The sequence below is a fragment of the Centroberyx affinis genome, unplaced genomic scaffold (assembly GCF_046629955.1).
Source record: "Centroberyx affinis isolate AG114_WGS23_722 - 3 ecotype Tasmania unplaced genomic scaffold, CSIRO-AGI_Caff_v1 ptg003329l_1, whole genome shotgun sequence".
NCBI classification, from domain to species: Eukaryota; Metazoa; Chordata; class Actinopteri; order Beryciformes; family Berycidae; genus Centroberyx; species Centroberyx affinis.
The window spans coordinates 29,709-45,306 of record NW_027281330.1 but is presented as its reverse complement, the minus strand read 5'-3'; positions in this window follow the sequence as shown (position 1 = coordinate 45,306).

Genomic DNA, 15,598 nt, shown 5'->3' with positions numbered 1-15,598 from the left:
TAACACACCACAGCAGAGTTTAAGTCCAATTCATTCAGCCTCTGTCCTCATGCACTGACTAAACTTTGACTTCCTTATTTCATATTTCAGATGTATTTTGCTGTTGATCCCTGAAGGGAAATTGCATCATTGCAGCAGCACAGATGAGATAAGGATCACCTGTCACTTTTTGAGGTGATAACAACACGACAAACTGCTCTCTTGTAATTTCATTTCTTTTTTTGTTCATACTTTTGTTGCAATTAATCCATAAATGAGTACAACCACAAAATGTCCAGTATATTTTCATGTCCTTGCAATTATTATTATTATTATTATTTTTTTCATTTTTTGTATTTTATACACCCGTTGATACAAACAGAAGGAAAGAAAGAAAAGAAAAAACCCAAGAGTAATTACATATTCATCCATACACATACATACATATACACACATGTATGCACACAAATATTTATATGTACATACATAGCTTCATACACGCATACGGATATACTTACACTCACTTATATAAATTAACTAAAAAGTAATTTCATTTCTATGGCACTTCATTATGATAAGGAAGTTGATCCATTGTATCTGAGCAAGCAAGTTAAATTAACACAGTGCCTAAACACAAAATAGCACTGAAAACGGGCAGAGGGACATTTCTCAGTGAAAAATGTATATTAATTAATTTGTCCTCCACCTTTCAAATTAATCTGTTTTAGTCAAACAAAATGGTCTAGAGACAAGCAGTTATACTATTAATCTGATTATTTTGTTAAGGATATGTTGCAAACACAAATTATGACGTTAAAAATAATTTAGAAAGGTGGGAAAGGTTTATTGAAGCAGAAGGCTGGTAAGAAGTTTGGATTTAACTAAAAAAAACATTAAGTTAAGTAACTTTTTTTTTTCTTTCTCTAATGTTTTGTTATTATTTAGGTTGTTAGGCCTACTGGTATATGTTGTGATGATATATGGTATGTTTTTATTATTTTGGTTTGTTTTAGTGTGACTTAGTGTGTTAAGTTTGATTTGTGTTTATTGTTTGTTTTTCTTTTGGTGATTTATGTCATGTTTTTGTTAATAAAAAAATAAAAAATAAAAAAAATAAAAATAAAATGGTCAATTTGAAATAACTCTCTCCAGGATGTGTAATTATGACCAGCAGCTGACAGCAAAATGCTCTGCAGGTAACCGACCGTCATCTGGAGTCCTAACAGCACCGACCGACCAAAATGCAAGCTAATTAATTTGGCCAGTGAAAAATATTCTTGCCAAGTAATCTTTTTTCAGTCTGTCAGCTCTTGGCCAGTGAGCAACAAAGTTAATTCTGGACTCTGACCACTGATACTAACACTACTAATACTACTAATAATATCTGGTGGACACATGAGAGCATGTTGTCCTGGATGTGGTGAAGCGGATCGTCGTTTTATTTCCCCGCCGCTCCTGGACTCTGCCCCGCCGGTCTTCCCTCCCGCCTCCGCCTCTGTTTGCTCACCGAAGGTTTCTGCTGGACGGACACACTTGTTGCAGTCAGTTTCTATTTCTGAGAATCCCCCCCCCCCTCCCTTTTCCCCCGCTCTGTCAGCCGTTAACGCTCCCTCCCTCCCTCTCTCCCTCCCTCCCCCCCCCTCCCTCTCCAGTGTGTCTGATGGTAATGAAACCCAAAGAGTTGTTGTTGTTGTTGGGTCTGGGCAGGGAAGCACGTGGCAGAGAGAGAGAGAGAGAGGGAGAGAGAGGGAGAGGGAGAGGGAGGTGTAATGAGAGAGGTAAAAAGTCACACAGGCTATGTTTACATGTGCACAATAATGTGGTCATTGCCAATTATCTGATTAAAGTTGCTGTAAACAAGAAATTTCAAACCCTGACGAAGGCCACGAGCCGAAACATGTTGGTTGCAAGTGTTGCTGGAATGTACTGTTTTACGTGTAACATTTTAACATTAATGAATTACGTGTATTATTTTAACATCAATAAATCCTCCATATTAATTTTGAGACATTAGTATAATTACTGTAAACAAACCAGACCTGTACTACGCAGCCTCTCTGCATCCTCCATTGTTTCTCCACCTGGTGGATCTGGAGGGAAATCTGCTGGATCGCTTTACGGCACAAAACAGGAAGAGGTTCTACGGAGCTAAAGCTTCACTGTTAGCAAAATCCTCTTTGCTACAGGAAGGAATGGGTTTAATGGGAAGTGTGGTCTTCATTTTGAGAACCACTAGCACTAACAATACGACTGGTGTGAGATGGAGGAGAACAATCGTCTCCACCATGTTCTCACTTGTTTACGGTCATTATACCAAGGTGGCAACATTCATCTGACAATGTGTTGTTGGAAGTGATTTTGACCATCTTTCTTTCTTGTCTTTCTTTCTGAAAGCTTTAGCTCCGTTTGCTCTGGAAGAACAGAACCTCTTCCTGTTTTGTGCCGTAAAGCGATCCAGCAGATTTCCCTCCAGATCCACCAGGTGGAGAAACTATGGAGGATGCAGAGGGGCTGGTAGAGGCAGGCTGATGCTGATGCTCTGGTTTGTTTTTATGGTAAATATACTAATGTCTCAAAATGAATGTGGTGGATTTATTGATGTTAAAATAATACTCGTTTAAAGTACAAACTGTTTGTTGGTTTTTGAAAACTGATTTTCTTTTTTACTGCTATGGCAATATTGTTTCTCGTGAAAAGTCGTGCCATTAAAGTTATTGAATTGAAAGCATGGGGGCATAGACAGGGAGGGAAGGTGAGAAAGAGAGAGAGAGAGAGAGAGAGATGCACTGACTGCCCTCTGATATCTGAGTAGCTGCCAGCTCATGAGCCAATTGGCTGTCGGCCCTGACTCGCCCCCTCGCTCTACTGCTACTGGTAGTCTCTCTCTCTCTCTCTTGCTCTCTCTCTCTCTCTCTCTCTCTCTCACACACACAGACACGCACAGTTTCTCTCACTGCAAACACTTGTTTTCATGCTCAGAATTAATTATCTCTCTCCCTTCCTCATGCTCTCCCTCTCTCTCTCTCTCTCTCTCCTCTTGGTTCAGATCCAGTCCAGACACCAGTTGGCCCAGCAGCAGAGACCAGTGAAACCAGTCAGTCAGGTCTGGTGTGTCAAAAAAAAATCGAAACCTGACATCCGGGAAAAGTAACTTTGTGGTTCCATCCATTTTGTAAACGTCTCTTTGTTGTTTAACCCTGCCGAAGTTTACTTACCAGTGACGAGGATTTGTTAGAGCGTCCATCGGCCTCCAAAAGTGGCTGAATTCGTTTTTTCTTTCCATCCCAATGTGGATGCACACATACACATTTTTTTTTTGTATGATTTTATTTTCCTTTCTTTCTAGACACAAAACATGACATCTTATACAATACAATTATCACGCACAAAACATCCTAACATAAATACAAAACATCCATACAAAGCAAAACCCAACATTACTAGACTCACATCAGAACATACAAATCATTTGCTCAGTCTATCTGCTATATTCCCAAATCATACCACCTATTCATTTTAACACCTCAGCTATCAATACCTTTTCACATACCTCTTTTGCAAATTAACACATTATCTGTTCATTTTTATCACCTCTTTTATGAAATCCATCTGATTAATACTCTTGATTTCTTCTATAACTTTCAATCTGCACACCTAATAAAAAAAACAAAAACAAAAGCAAAAGCAACCTCCTAATTATGAGTGCCCCTTAGCTACTGCCTTCATTATTCCATGCCATATAGCTTCAAATTGTGCTATTTTGTCATTTTCTATGGCTATTATCTTTTCTGTATTTAAATAATAAAGCATTTCATTTTTCCAATGTTGTAGTGTTGGAGGTTTGGTAGATTTCCAATGTCTAAGTAAATACACATTTTATTCTGCAAAATATGTAGGCTGTGTGCCAAAATTGGCCAAAATACTAAGCAAAAATAATGATAGGAGAGAAACCAGTTTTAATGCAGATAAGTGAAAATCACATGACAAAGCTGTGGAGCACTTGGCAACGTGTTTCGAGTCAGTACTCTTCCTCTAACGCTTTTTTTTTTGTGATGTTTAGCTTGAATAAAATTTCTTACTTTCTGCATTACAGGTGGTTTCCCTCCTCCCATTATATTTCTGTTAAAATGTCCCCATCTGAATTACCCATTACAATAAATACACAGGAATGAATAAAGGTGGCCTTGGTGCAGAGACACATTGGTAAAGCGGTACGTTCTGATGCATGGTGCAGGACAACAGGAGCTCGCTGTATATATCAGTCTACATATTTTCAAACATGAACACTATGTTTGCGGCTGCAGAGGGAAGCGTACTTTATTTGGTGAAAGGTCATGTGCCTGGTGGGTCTGTTGACAGCTTCCACCCAGCGTGACTTTTATAATATTTAACTCCAGTTGCACAGTAAACCATTCTACAGACAAATACCTCACCCTGTTTCCCAATCGGCCTCCTCTCTCTCTCTCTCTCTCTCTCTGTCTCTTTTCGGGACCAAAGATCCCAAACAAACGCTGCGGGCCGGGCCAAGCCGTACGGCGCAAACAGTGACTGACCGGCAGCCATCGATCCGACTCTCCGGCTTTCGAAACAGCGGACCCTGATCTGATGCTATTTCAGTCGTTCAAACTGTCTGCGTTCCTCTTCCTTCTAGGAATAGCTGGCAGGACATTGCTGGCTGCCTGACACCAGCTGACTGTCTGCACGGCCTTCTGAATATAGAAGCTCTCCACATTTAAACTGTTCATCCACAGAATCTGCGTTTTTATTAATTAGTCTCCATCAGCCTCATCGCTGCGGTGTTTCTGCACTGCACTTCCCACAGATCACCTGTCAATCAAACAGTGTGGGCGGAGCTTGGATTCTCTGTTGATGCAGTTTGAGTTTTTCTTTTCTTTGTCTGTTCAGCCATGGTGGCTATCGCTGCTCATGCTAACTACCCAGTTCTTCTTCTGTTGAATTTTCCCAGTAAAGAGCCACCAGACAGACAGACTGTTTAGAACAGACAGCGGAAAAGCTTTTAACTGGATACAGGTTGAATCACTATCAGATGCAGAGTGGGAAAGCGGCCACTTATATAAAAATGTTGCAGATGATTACTTTAATGCAATAAAAGTCAGACAAATGAACCAAGAGTTGATTATAATAATCATGAATGCATGGTATACACGTACGGCTACATGTGATGATGCATGCAGTAGCCATGAAGTGTCTGCCAGGGTCAAAGGTCAAGTAGTTAGAGGTCCACCAGGCATGCGAGCTGTGAACACAGTTCTGTTTGGAACATTCATCCAACATGGCTGCAGCACCTTTGGCACAAATTGTTAAGTGTTTCATGACCAGCTGCTGGACGTTTCCATTTTTATACTGAAGTCGTTCAGCTGATGAGCGACAGGCTGAGCAGGTCGGGGGTCAGAGTCTGGTGCATGATCATTTTGTGTTGAGTGAGTTTCATGACCCTTGAATCTCTTTTGCCAATACAAATACACAGGCATCAGTGATCTCATGTATTACGCATTCCTGAAAACTTGACTTAGTGCAGAGAAGTGTATTTAGCCTGATAGCAGTGATAAGAAGCAGGAACATCTGATAAGATCTGATGATGAAACAGCAGCAGGTCAGACAGACAGACAGCAGCTGATGAACCCAAAGCCTTCACTTACATAATAATAATACTGACAGGAACACTGATAATGCTAATATTACTGATGAATACTAATGCTAATACTATTACTATTACTGATACTACTAATACTTGTACCACTATTACTTCTACTACGACTAAGGATGCTATTCTTTATTATATTAGTCCTGCTACATCCTGTCACTACTACTACTACTACTACTGCTACCACTACTGCTACTACTACTACTACTACTACTACTGCTACCACTACTGCTACTACTACTACTACTACTACTACTATTACTACTACTGCTACTACTACTACTACTACTACTACTACTACTACTGCTACCACTACTGCTACTACTACTACTACTACTACTATTACTACTACTACTACTACTACTGCTACTACTACTACTGCTACTACTACTACTACTACTACTACTATTACTACTACTGCTGCTACTATTACTACTATTACTACTACTGCTACTACTACTTCTACTGCTATTACTACTTCTACTCTTACTACTACTAAAATGATAGCAATTACTTAAAATAAAAGGAAAGCGTAATTTATTATGGAGCAATGACAAATAAAGAAGACAAAATGTTTGTATGTGTGTGTGTGTGTGTGTGTGTGTGTGTGTTATGACACTGCAGAGTCATGGGATGTGGCTGTACATGGTATGGCTGCTGGAGAATGTGCAGTATGTGTGGCATGTCAGTGAACCACAGGACACGTTGCTGACGTGTAGCAACAGTACATAAGTAACACACACACACACACATACACACACACACACACACACCCAAGTCACACACCCATATGCGAAGATATGTATGTAATCATATTACAGACATAGTCAAACAGGTGTTTACATAGAGTACATAATGCTTTCTAAATGCACAAACTCTCTCTCTCTTTCTCTCTCTCTCTCTCACACACACACACACACACACACACAGTGTAGTAGACTACAGTTAATAATTAACCAATAACAGTCAGAGTCTAGACAATGCACACACAGGAATTTGGTAACTTTTTAAAAAACAAAATCACAACTATCATGGCTAGTATTGCTTCAGCTGCTGGTAATTTCAATTATCAAAGGCAAACATCCATGAGGCCATTTACTAGTATTTCTATTGCAGAACTTTGTAATAGATTGTAATCGAGAGTAAAATCTTCTACCTGCTCTCTTGACCCTGCAAATGGAAAGTCTTTTTGTTCATACGAACCAGATGAAATTAATTTCCCACAGTAAGTATACTGACAGGCCATCAGCTGGCCTTAACGGTTCTTACCACAGACATTTCAGATATGGCAGTTCAACAAGGACCTAATGAAAATCCTACAGGCTCTTATGCTGTGCTCACATCATGTTGGATTTACTGTAAATATGAGCTGCCAACTGGGGAAACCCATCCACATTCAGCCTCCTGGTGGTGATTACAAGTAGGACATGTGGGGATTTTATGGACACCATTATTTCCCATGTGGCGTCACAAACTGCGGTGTTGACACAGGGGCAAACACTGCAACAAGTCCACCGATGTCAGCAGTCAGAGATAATAAAAATCAAAATGATTAGTTATTTTCACACTAATACAATCAACTCTACGAAAAGTGAGCAGTTTATGGTTGATTTTAAATTTTAAATAAATAAATGATTTTGGATGCGCCGTTCCAACGAGTTAAACACGTTCAAGTTGCGGTAACACGACGTCATCCTGTTCTGATCTGACGTGAACGCAGCGTTTGCCACATCAGCACATGGAGATGCTAACCCAGGCTAGCATAGAAACACTGTAATACCGTATTTCCTCTAATAGTGGCCGGTAGTCAATTAAAAGCCGGGTCTCCGATAATGTCCGGGGCCGTGGTCGACATGAACAAATAAAGGCCGGCCCCAAATACAGGCCGGGGAAAAAAACAAAGGAAAAAACAACGGTGGATACCGGTAAACTCCTGGTGCCTGTTATATAATGTAACTGTAGTTTGTAGTAACGTTCAAGTGCCTCAAGACGGCTCGGCCGGCGGAAGTCTCTGGAGCGTGCCGTCGTCGATTACCGTAATTATCGGTAATGCGTCGCAGTAACAAAAAAACGGCTTCCGAACGAACCCCAACAGAAGCAGATCAGAAAACAAGGAGGCTTCGTACTAAAATATGAGCAAATATACTTATCAAACAGAGGGAATTAGAAATAAAGGCCTGTCTCTAATATAAGCCTGCTTCCAATAAAGGCCTGGTACCCTCTGTAGTTGAGGTAAATAAAGGCCCGGGCCAATATTAGAGGAAATACGGTAATAAACCCAGCTAATGGCACAACACATACTGCTGTTAACATGTCAATCAATCCATTAAGTAACATAGATGTGAGTCTTCCTAAAGCAGACTAAAGTAGAAAGATGAGTTAAAAATGACTTGTGTTTTCTCTCTGTACAGTGCAGACTGGGCTGCAATGGATCTGGGTATTTACTGTAGTTACTGTATCAGTGTATCATAGCAGAGAGAACGTGCTGGTTAAAACAGGAACATTACAACACACTCAAACTGGAACATCGCATTACAACATTGTGCGTAACATGTGTGTGGGTGTGTGTGTAAGAGAGAGAGAGAGAGAGAGAGAGAGGAGTATGTGTGTGTACATAGTTAGATACAGATGGAGATACACAGACACACACACACACACACACACACATGGATGCATGCATGGACATGCACACACACACACTGTATGGGAGGTTCATATAAGTACACATTATGAAATATGTACTCTCTCTCTCTCTCTCTCTCTCTCTCTCACATGCACACACACACACACACACACACTCAAGCCAAAGTCTATACAATTACACATTGAGAAACATATGCATGCCTGCAGCCAGGAAGCAGCTGTTACAGTACGTGCTGTACTGTATAGACTGTTATACTGCTAATCTTAGCACTGATATGAATGAACCCAAAGCCCTGGAGTTAATTCAGTCTCTCTCTCTCTCTCTCTCTCTCTCTCTCTCTCTCTCTCAGTTCAGCAGCAGCTTCATTGCCCTGCCAGTGACTCCATACATTACCAAAGAGGAGGGTGACAACATAAACTGTCAGTATAAACAGCAGTTGAAAACAGAGCGAACTATCTGTCCCTCGTAGATCTCATTCCTCCTCCAACACCATGCAACTGTCAAGATATTCCAGTTCCACATGTTGGATTTTCATTTCATTTTACCACATTACCTATAACTTATTTCGCATTTTCCTGACTGGACCTGAAGTAAGTAAGAATGTCTGCACTCTTTTTGTCAAGTCCAAAAAAAAAAAAAAACATGTCTCAGGTGCGTCAATTCAAAAACTCAGAGCGTGGAAAATCAAAAAGAATTTGCACACTATAAAGGTCAAAAATCAAAAAAGGGGCCAACTGATGCAATGCCAAAATGTATTTACATAGCGATAAGGTGAAAAAAAAAGGGTGCAAAAGACAAAAGTGCACAAACAGAAAACGATTTCGGTCAAAAGACCATCATCAGTTCTAAAGACGAAGAGCGACACCAGGGAGTATATCGGCTCGGTGTCTCTGAACAACCAGGCAAGGTGGAACATTCATTTGACTATGATAGACTGATGTTTAAAAGTGATGCACAGAGAAACTTTAAGGCCACATCCACACTAACACGGAGATTATTTCTGAAACGAAAACGATCTCCGTCCACACGAGCGTTTCAGAAATAATCTCCGTCCATACTAACACGCCCGAAAACGCATATCACATGACCAACTCTGCGGTTGGTTGCTTAGTTGCTACTCTGCGGTTGGTTGCTTAGTTGCAGAAAATACTACGGAGGAAGAACAGCAATGGCGAAAAGTACGACCAGAGATTTCTTTGTTTGGACCGACGAGGAGGAGGAGGAACTGATACTGAGAGAAACACATGAGGATAAGGCGGGCAAGGTGGCGGAAAACATAGATTGGGAGTCGTCGAAAAGGGTCAGGTGATAGGGGCGTGACGAATCAGGGAAGGACACGTTGTGACTGATAAGACCCGATCAGGAAGCGAACGTGGGCGTCTGCGTCATCGTTTTCAAAAGTCTCCGTTTCCGCCCGTCCGGACTAAAACGCAATCCCGGAGTTTTCCAACTAAAACGGGGTCAGCAGCGTTTTCAGAAATCTCAGTTTTAGGGCTCCGAAAACGCCAGAGCAGTGTGGACGCTAGGCGTAAACGTAGCAAAAGTTATGCGTTTTAAAATGAAAACGTACCAGTGTGGATGTGGCCTGAGATAAACAAGTCCAGATCCTGCAGGCTCACAGTGCGTGTGTTGAATTCCACCAGCTGCGGCCGCACCGATCCGTCGGAAAAACGGACAGAATTATTGACAGATAGATTTCTGTCCGTTGGGCTGTTTGGGAACGTCAGCATGGTGGAGAGGCAGAAACACAGCAGCAGCTTCGCTCATAAAGGAGCTGCTGCATAGAAACAAGTTGAATTCACTAGAACACATTGTTTCATCACATTGGGTTGAAAATAAGAAAGAATGTCTAGTTTCTTCTTTCTCGACATTTTCACAACACAACCTGTCAGCTCCGCGGCTCAGAATAAAATGTCTGTCTGTCATTTGATTGTGCGTTTTTTTTTTTATGTTGCCCGGCATCCCGGTCGGGTGGAGTTTTTTCCAGTTTTAAGCACTGTGATTGGTCCGAAGGTCCAAACACCGCCCAACCTGAAAACTTTGGTCATAAAACAAACGGAGCCAGTAGTTTAAGCTCCTAAAACAGGTATGACCACCGGTACTGCTCTGGATTTATGGAATACGCGTACCGGTGCGTTTTGGTTCCGGCCCGATGACCCCCTGGATATAGACTGGATTTGTTTCCTCTGTCAAGAGACCTGGGGCCCTCTAGAGGCCATCTCAGGATATGTTAACTGACTGACTGACTGACTGACTGCCTGACCTGAATTTGAAACTAGGTATTTTATTCTCCCTTTATCCTCTCTCTCTCTCTTGCTCTCTCTCTCTCTTTCTCTCTCTCTCTCTCTCAGCTCAGTTCAGTTCTCTAAACGTCACAATGCTTTATTGGAATTTCAAAAAATCGGTTTACAGCAGTGATTCTCAACCTTTTTCATATCAAGGACCCTAATTTAGTCCAAATTAGAGCCACGGACCCCCATTTGATGAGATTTTGTCCCTCAAACCCCAATCTGAGAATATTTTTATTCTCAGATATGATTTTGTCCAGAATCCCATGACTGTCTGTATTGTAGGTAGAGAGATAACAGAGAAACTAAGATCAAATCAGTCATTCTTCTACATTCTCTAATTGTGTTAACTTCTTGTAAATGAAATAACGCTGAAGTTTAACAATTCATCAGACCCCCTGGAAGTCCCTCAAGGACCCCTGGTGGTCCCCGGACCCCACATTGAGAACCACTGGTTTACAGCACAGAACATGATATCTCTCCCCTCAGCTCTTCTTCTAGTTATTTTCATGGCACTTTGCTTTTGCACAATCGCTCTATATGCTCACAGGAATATCTTTGACCTTTGACCTCCTTACTGTTGCTTGTGATGTTGGTGATCTGGGAAATGAAGCTGATTCTACTGTTGAGTTCAGTGGAAGTCACAGAAATTATTAAAATGTAAATAACAAGACAGTCTGATGATTCTCAGTGGAAACTCTCTTTCTATCTCTCTCTCTTTCTCTCTCTCTCTCTCTCTCTTTCTCTCTCTCTCTCTCTCTCTCTCTCCTGCTCTCTCTCTCTCTCTCTCTCTCTCACACACACACACACCCACAGAAATCTTTGAGGAGCTGTTGTAAACATTGACACGTTTTTTGGACTCCACCACAACACACACACACACACACACACACACCGGCTAGTTTACTAGGGTCATATTATGTCTATGTTGTGATTGGCTGTTTTTTTCCTTCCTCCAACCCTATTGGCTGGTTCAGCAGATGTATTAGTGAATATATGTGAGCTGCATGTGCCTCAGCCATGCTGCTGCTTTGGCTGAACACACACACACACACACACACACACACACACACGCACACACACACACACCTCCTGCTGGTGTGGTGGTGTGAGTGCCATTTCAGAGAAGTGGTGAAGAGTGGAAGAGTGTGGTGTGTGTGTTTGTTTATCAGAAATGCTTAACTCCAACTCCACCCTTGCCAAACTCCCTCACTTTCTCACACACACACACACACACACACACACACACACACACACACACACACACACTACAGTCAGATTAGCAGGTTATTGTTTCTCCTCTGTTGAAAAGTGTGTTTTAATAGTTGTTGGCCAACTAGAAAATCTTTTCATAAGGAAAAAAAAGGGTTTTGTAAAATTTCAAATGACAAAAAAATTCAGTTGTTTTTTCCAATTTATTCCTACAAAGTGAATGTTCACACAGTGTATGAATGAAGTATATGATGTATATGAAGTATGTAACCTACATGGGATAGTATAGGATGTATATGATGTGTATATGTAGTATGTACAGTATATATATGATCAGAATCAGAATCAGCTTTATTGGCCAAGTATGTACACATACAAGGAATTTGACTCCGGTTTTTCGTTGCTCTCAGTGTACTTACACAGAATAAATATACAGCTAAAAACAAGGACAACAAGATGAACAGAGGTAAACCTAAACATTTAACTACTATGTACAAATATGCGTATATATAAAAAAGTATGTATATATATATATATATATATATATATATATATATATATGTAAACAACACTGTAATTTGTGCAATTTGTAAGCAAAGGACAATAGTGCAATGGTGCAGAGTGCAAAGATGCTGGAATAAATATGGAGTTGTTGGTGTAACAGGTTACATTATATACATGAGTTATTACACATTACATACATTATACACACATTAGAATCAAGAATCATCTTTAAATCAGATATTGTACAGATGATGATGATGGGGGAGGAGGAGCAGGAGGAAATCCCTGATCTGGGCCTTTCACTCCTGCTTTTTTGATGTAGTATGTATATGACATGTACGTACTGTATATGATGCTATGTAAAGCCCTTTGAGACATGCTTGTGATAAAGGGCGATATAAATAAACAAGACTAGACTAGACTAGACTAGTATAAGTCACATTAGAAACAGACTGTGAAGGCCATAATGTCCAGTGCAGTGTGAATCTGCAGTAATCATTTTCTGCCACAGGAGGGCAGCAAACACACAGGGAACAGATGTACTGTACACTCTGCTGCTCTTCATCGCCTCTCATCTGCCTCGCTTTTCTTTACATTTAAATCAAACAACCAGGCAGTCAATCAATCAATTAATCAACCAATGAATCAATCGACCAGCCAATCTAGTAACCAACCAACTAAAAGCAAAACCAAAGCAAATTCAAAGCCAAATCAGTCAGTCAGTCTATCAGACAATCAACCAATTAATCAACCTGCTAATAAATCAATCAACCAATCAATACAGATATTCTGTAAGAAACCAACAGGCCAAAGTAAAGAGAGCATCTGAACAGGTTACTAGGCTGATCCACATTACACTGGGCTGTGCAGTGTGTATGTGTGCGTGCGTGTGTGTGTGTGTATTCTCCTGAGAGCTGAACAGCAGGCGGGAGGCAGAACAAGTCTTTGTATATTTTATGAGTTTGCATTTATGTGTCTTAAAAATAATTTCTGCATACAACTAAACTCCCAGTTAACTTGTCTACACACACACACACACAGTCTGCATGGGTGTGTGTGCACAGTAGCGGGGTGGGGGGTGGGGGTGGGGGGGTTGTTTTGCATGCAAGCGTGTGATGTGTGTAATTCCTTGCATGATTGATGTACATGTGTGAGAAAGCGTGTGTGTGTGTGTGTGTGTGTGTGTGTGTTAGGGCTTGAACTTTACTTAACTGTATATCACATCTGACATTTTGTGTGTGTGTGTGTGTGTACACATTGAACTCCATCATTCATGTTACATGTGTCTTTTCTTGGAAACCCAGGATGGGGGTAGGATCGTGTTTAATGCCATGTCTTGTGTTTTTCTCTCTGTGTGTGTGTGTGTGTGTGTGTGTGTGTGTGTGTGTGTGTGTGTTTCTGGAAGTCCAGGGTGACGTTGGGTAAGAGCCAGTTACAGTTACCTTCTCTTATATAACACATCATGGTAACTGGTCACCTGTCTTACCCCGTGGTGTGTGTGTGTTTTATGTGTGTGTGTGTGTCCAGCCATGTACAGATTTTCTGTATCTGTATGTGGAATTGTTCCATTACAAAATTAGATTTTCTCACTTTCAAGATTAGCTGCCTACAAATGTTCAGCCACTAGTAGCACTAGTGAGCAAAGTGTTTCCCCGTGCAACACAACAAAAACATTCTTTCAGTTAATTCTTTTAAAAATAGATTGGATAAATTCTGGTCAACAAAGGACATTTTGTATAATTATAAAGCTAATTTGTGATTATTTGTGAATATCTGTGAAATGATTGTGATTTTAAAAAAAAACTATATTGTGGTATTTTTTGTTGTATGGTTGTTTGTTTTGAGTTGTAGAGTCTGGTGTGCAGGATTTATATCCTGTACCAGAAAAGTTTCAATAAATTTCAATAAATTTCAACACTTGTCACGTGGTTTTTAAGCTCGTGCAGGAGGACGTACGGAGGAGACACAATACTGTGTGGAGAGAGTCGATCCGCTCACTCAGAAACCATGACGACAGAAGAAAGAGACACAAGAAAACCTGATGATAATGTTGAGTGGAGAAACCTCCTGGAGAAAAGTTGACATGGTATTAATAGTAGAGAAGCTTTTGATTGGTTGAGAAAATAAAGTTAGAGAAGACGTTGCTCAACTGGTAAGTTGGCTTGCTAGCAGGTCTAGCTACTTTACTTGTGTTACAATCCTATATTGAGCTGTAAATTCTAGTAAATGATGTGTTGATGGGAGAAGTAGCTGGTCTGAAATGCCTATAACTTGGCCGTCAATCAAATGAAGGGAAGGAGCTTCTTGTCCAAGATTTATAATTTTTTTTTTTACCTTTATTTAACCAGGCAGGTCAATTAAGAACAAATTCTTATTTACAATGATGGCCTAGCGAGAGGACAAAAGGACCTCTCAAAGGGTGAAGGGAAAAGGGGACAAAAAAATAATAATAATAATAAAAAATAAAATAAAAAATGTTGATGTAAGATGTAAACATTATAGCCTTGTAAACATTAAAAATTAAGATTTTCTGAGCGGCATTGAAGGAAATCAATTTATTCAACATACTGTATTTCCTCTAATAGTAGCCGGTGGTCAAATAAAAGCTGGGTCTCCGATAATGTCCGGGGCCGTGGTCGACACAAACAAATAAAGGCCGGCCCCAAATACAGGCCGGGGAAAAAAACAAAGGAAAAAACAACGGTGGATACCGGTAAACTCCTGGTGCCTGTTATATAATGTAACTGTAGTTTGTAGTAACGTACAAGTGCCACAAGATGGCAGTATGCCTCAAGACGGCTCGGCCGGCGGAAGTCTCTGGAGCGTGCCGTCGTCGATTACCGTAATTATCGGTAATGCATCGCAGTAACAAACGGATACCTAACGAACCCCAACAGAAACAGATCAGAAAACAAGGACGCTTCGTACTAAAATATGAACAAATATACTTATCAAACAGAAGGAATTCGAAATAAAGGCCTGTTTCTAATATAAGCCTGCTTCCAATAAAGGCCTGGCACCCTCTGCAGTTGAGGTAAATAAAGGCCCGGGCCAATATTAGAGGAAATACGGTAGTCATTGGGGTGTAACAAAATACTCTCTGTCTGTATGAGTGAAATTATGAAAACAAATCCTCCTTGTTTACATAGAAAACTCCTTTAGAGATTTTTGGAAACCATCTCTCCTGTAATCCCATTGTAACACATCTGTTCCTGCTCTGGGATGTTTCTATTTATAATTTCTTTTTTTGTAAATTTGGGAAGAATTTACCATATATAAAAACAGTGAAAGACTATAAAACAATAA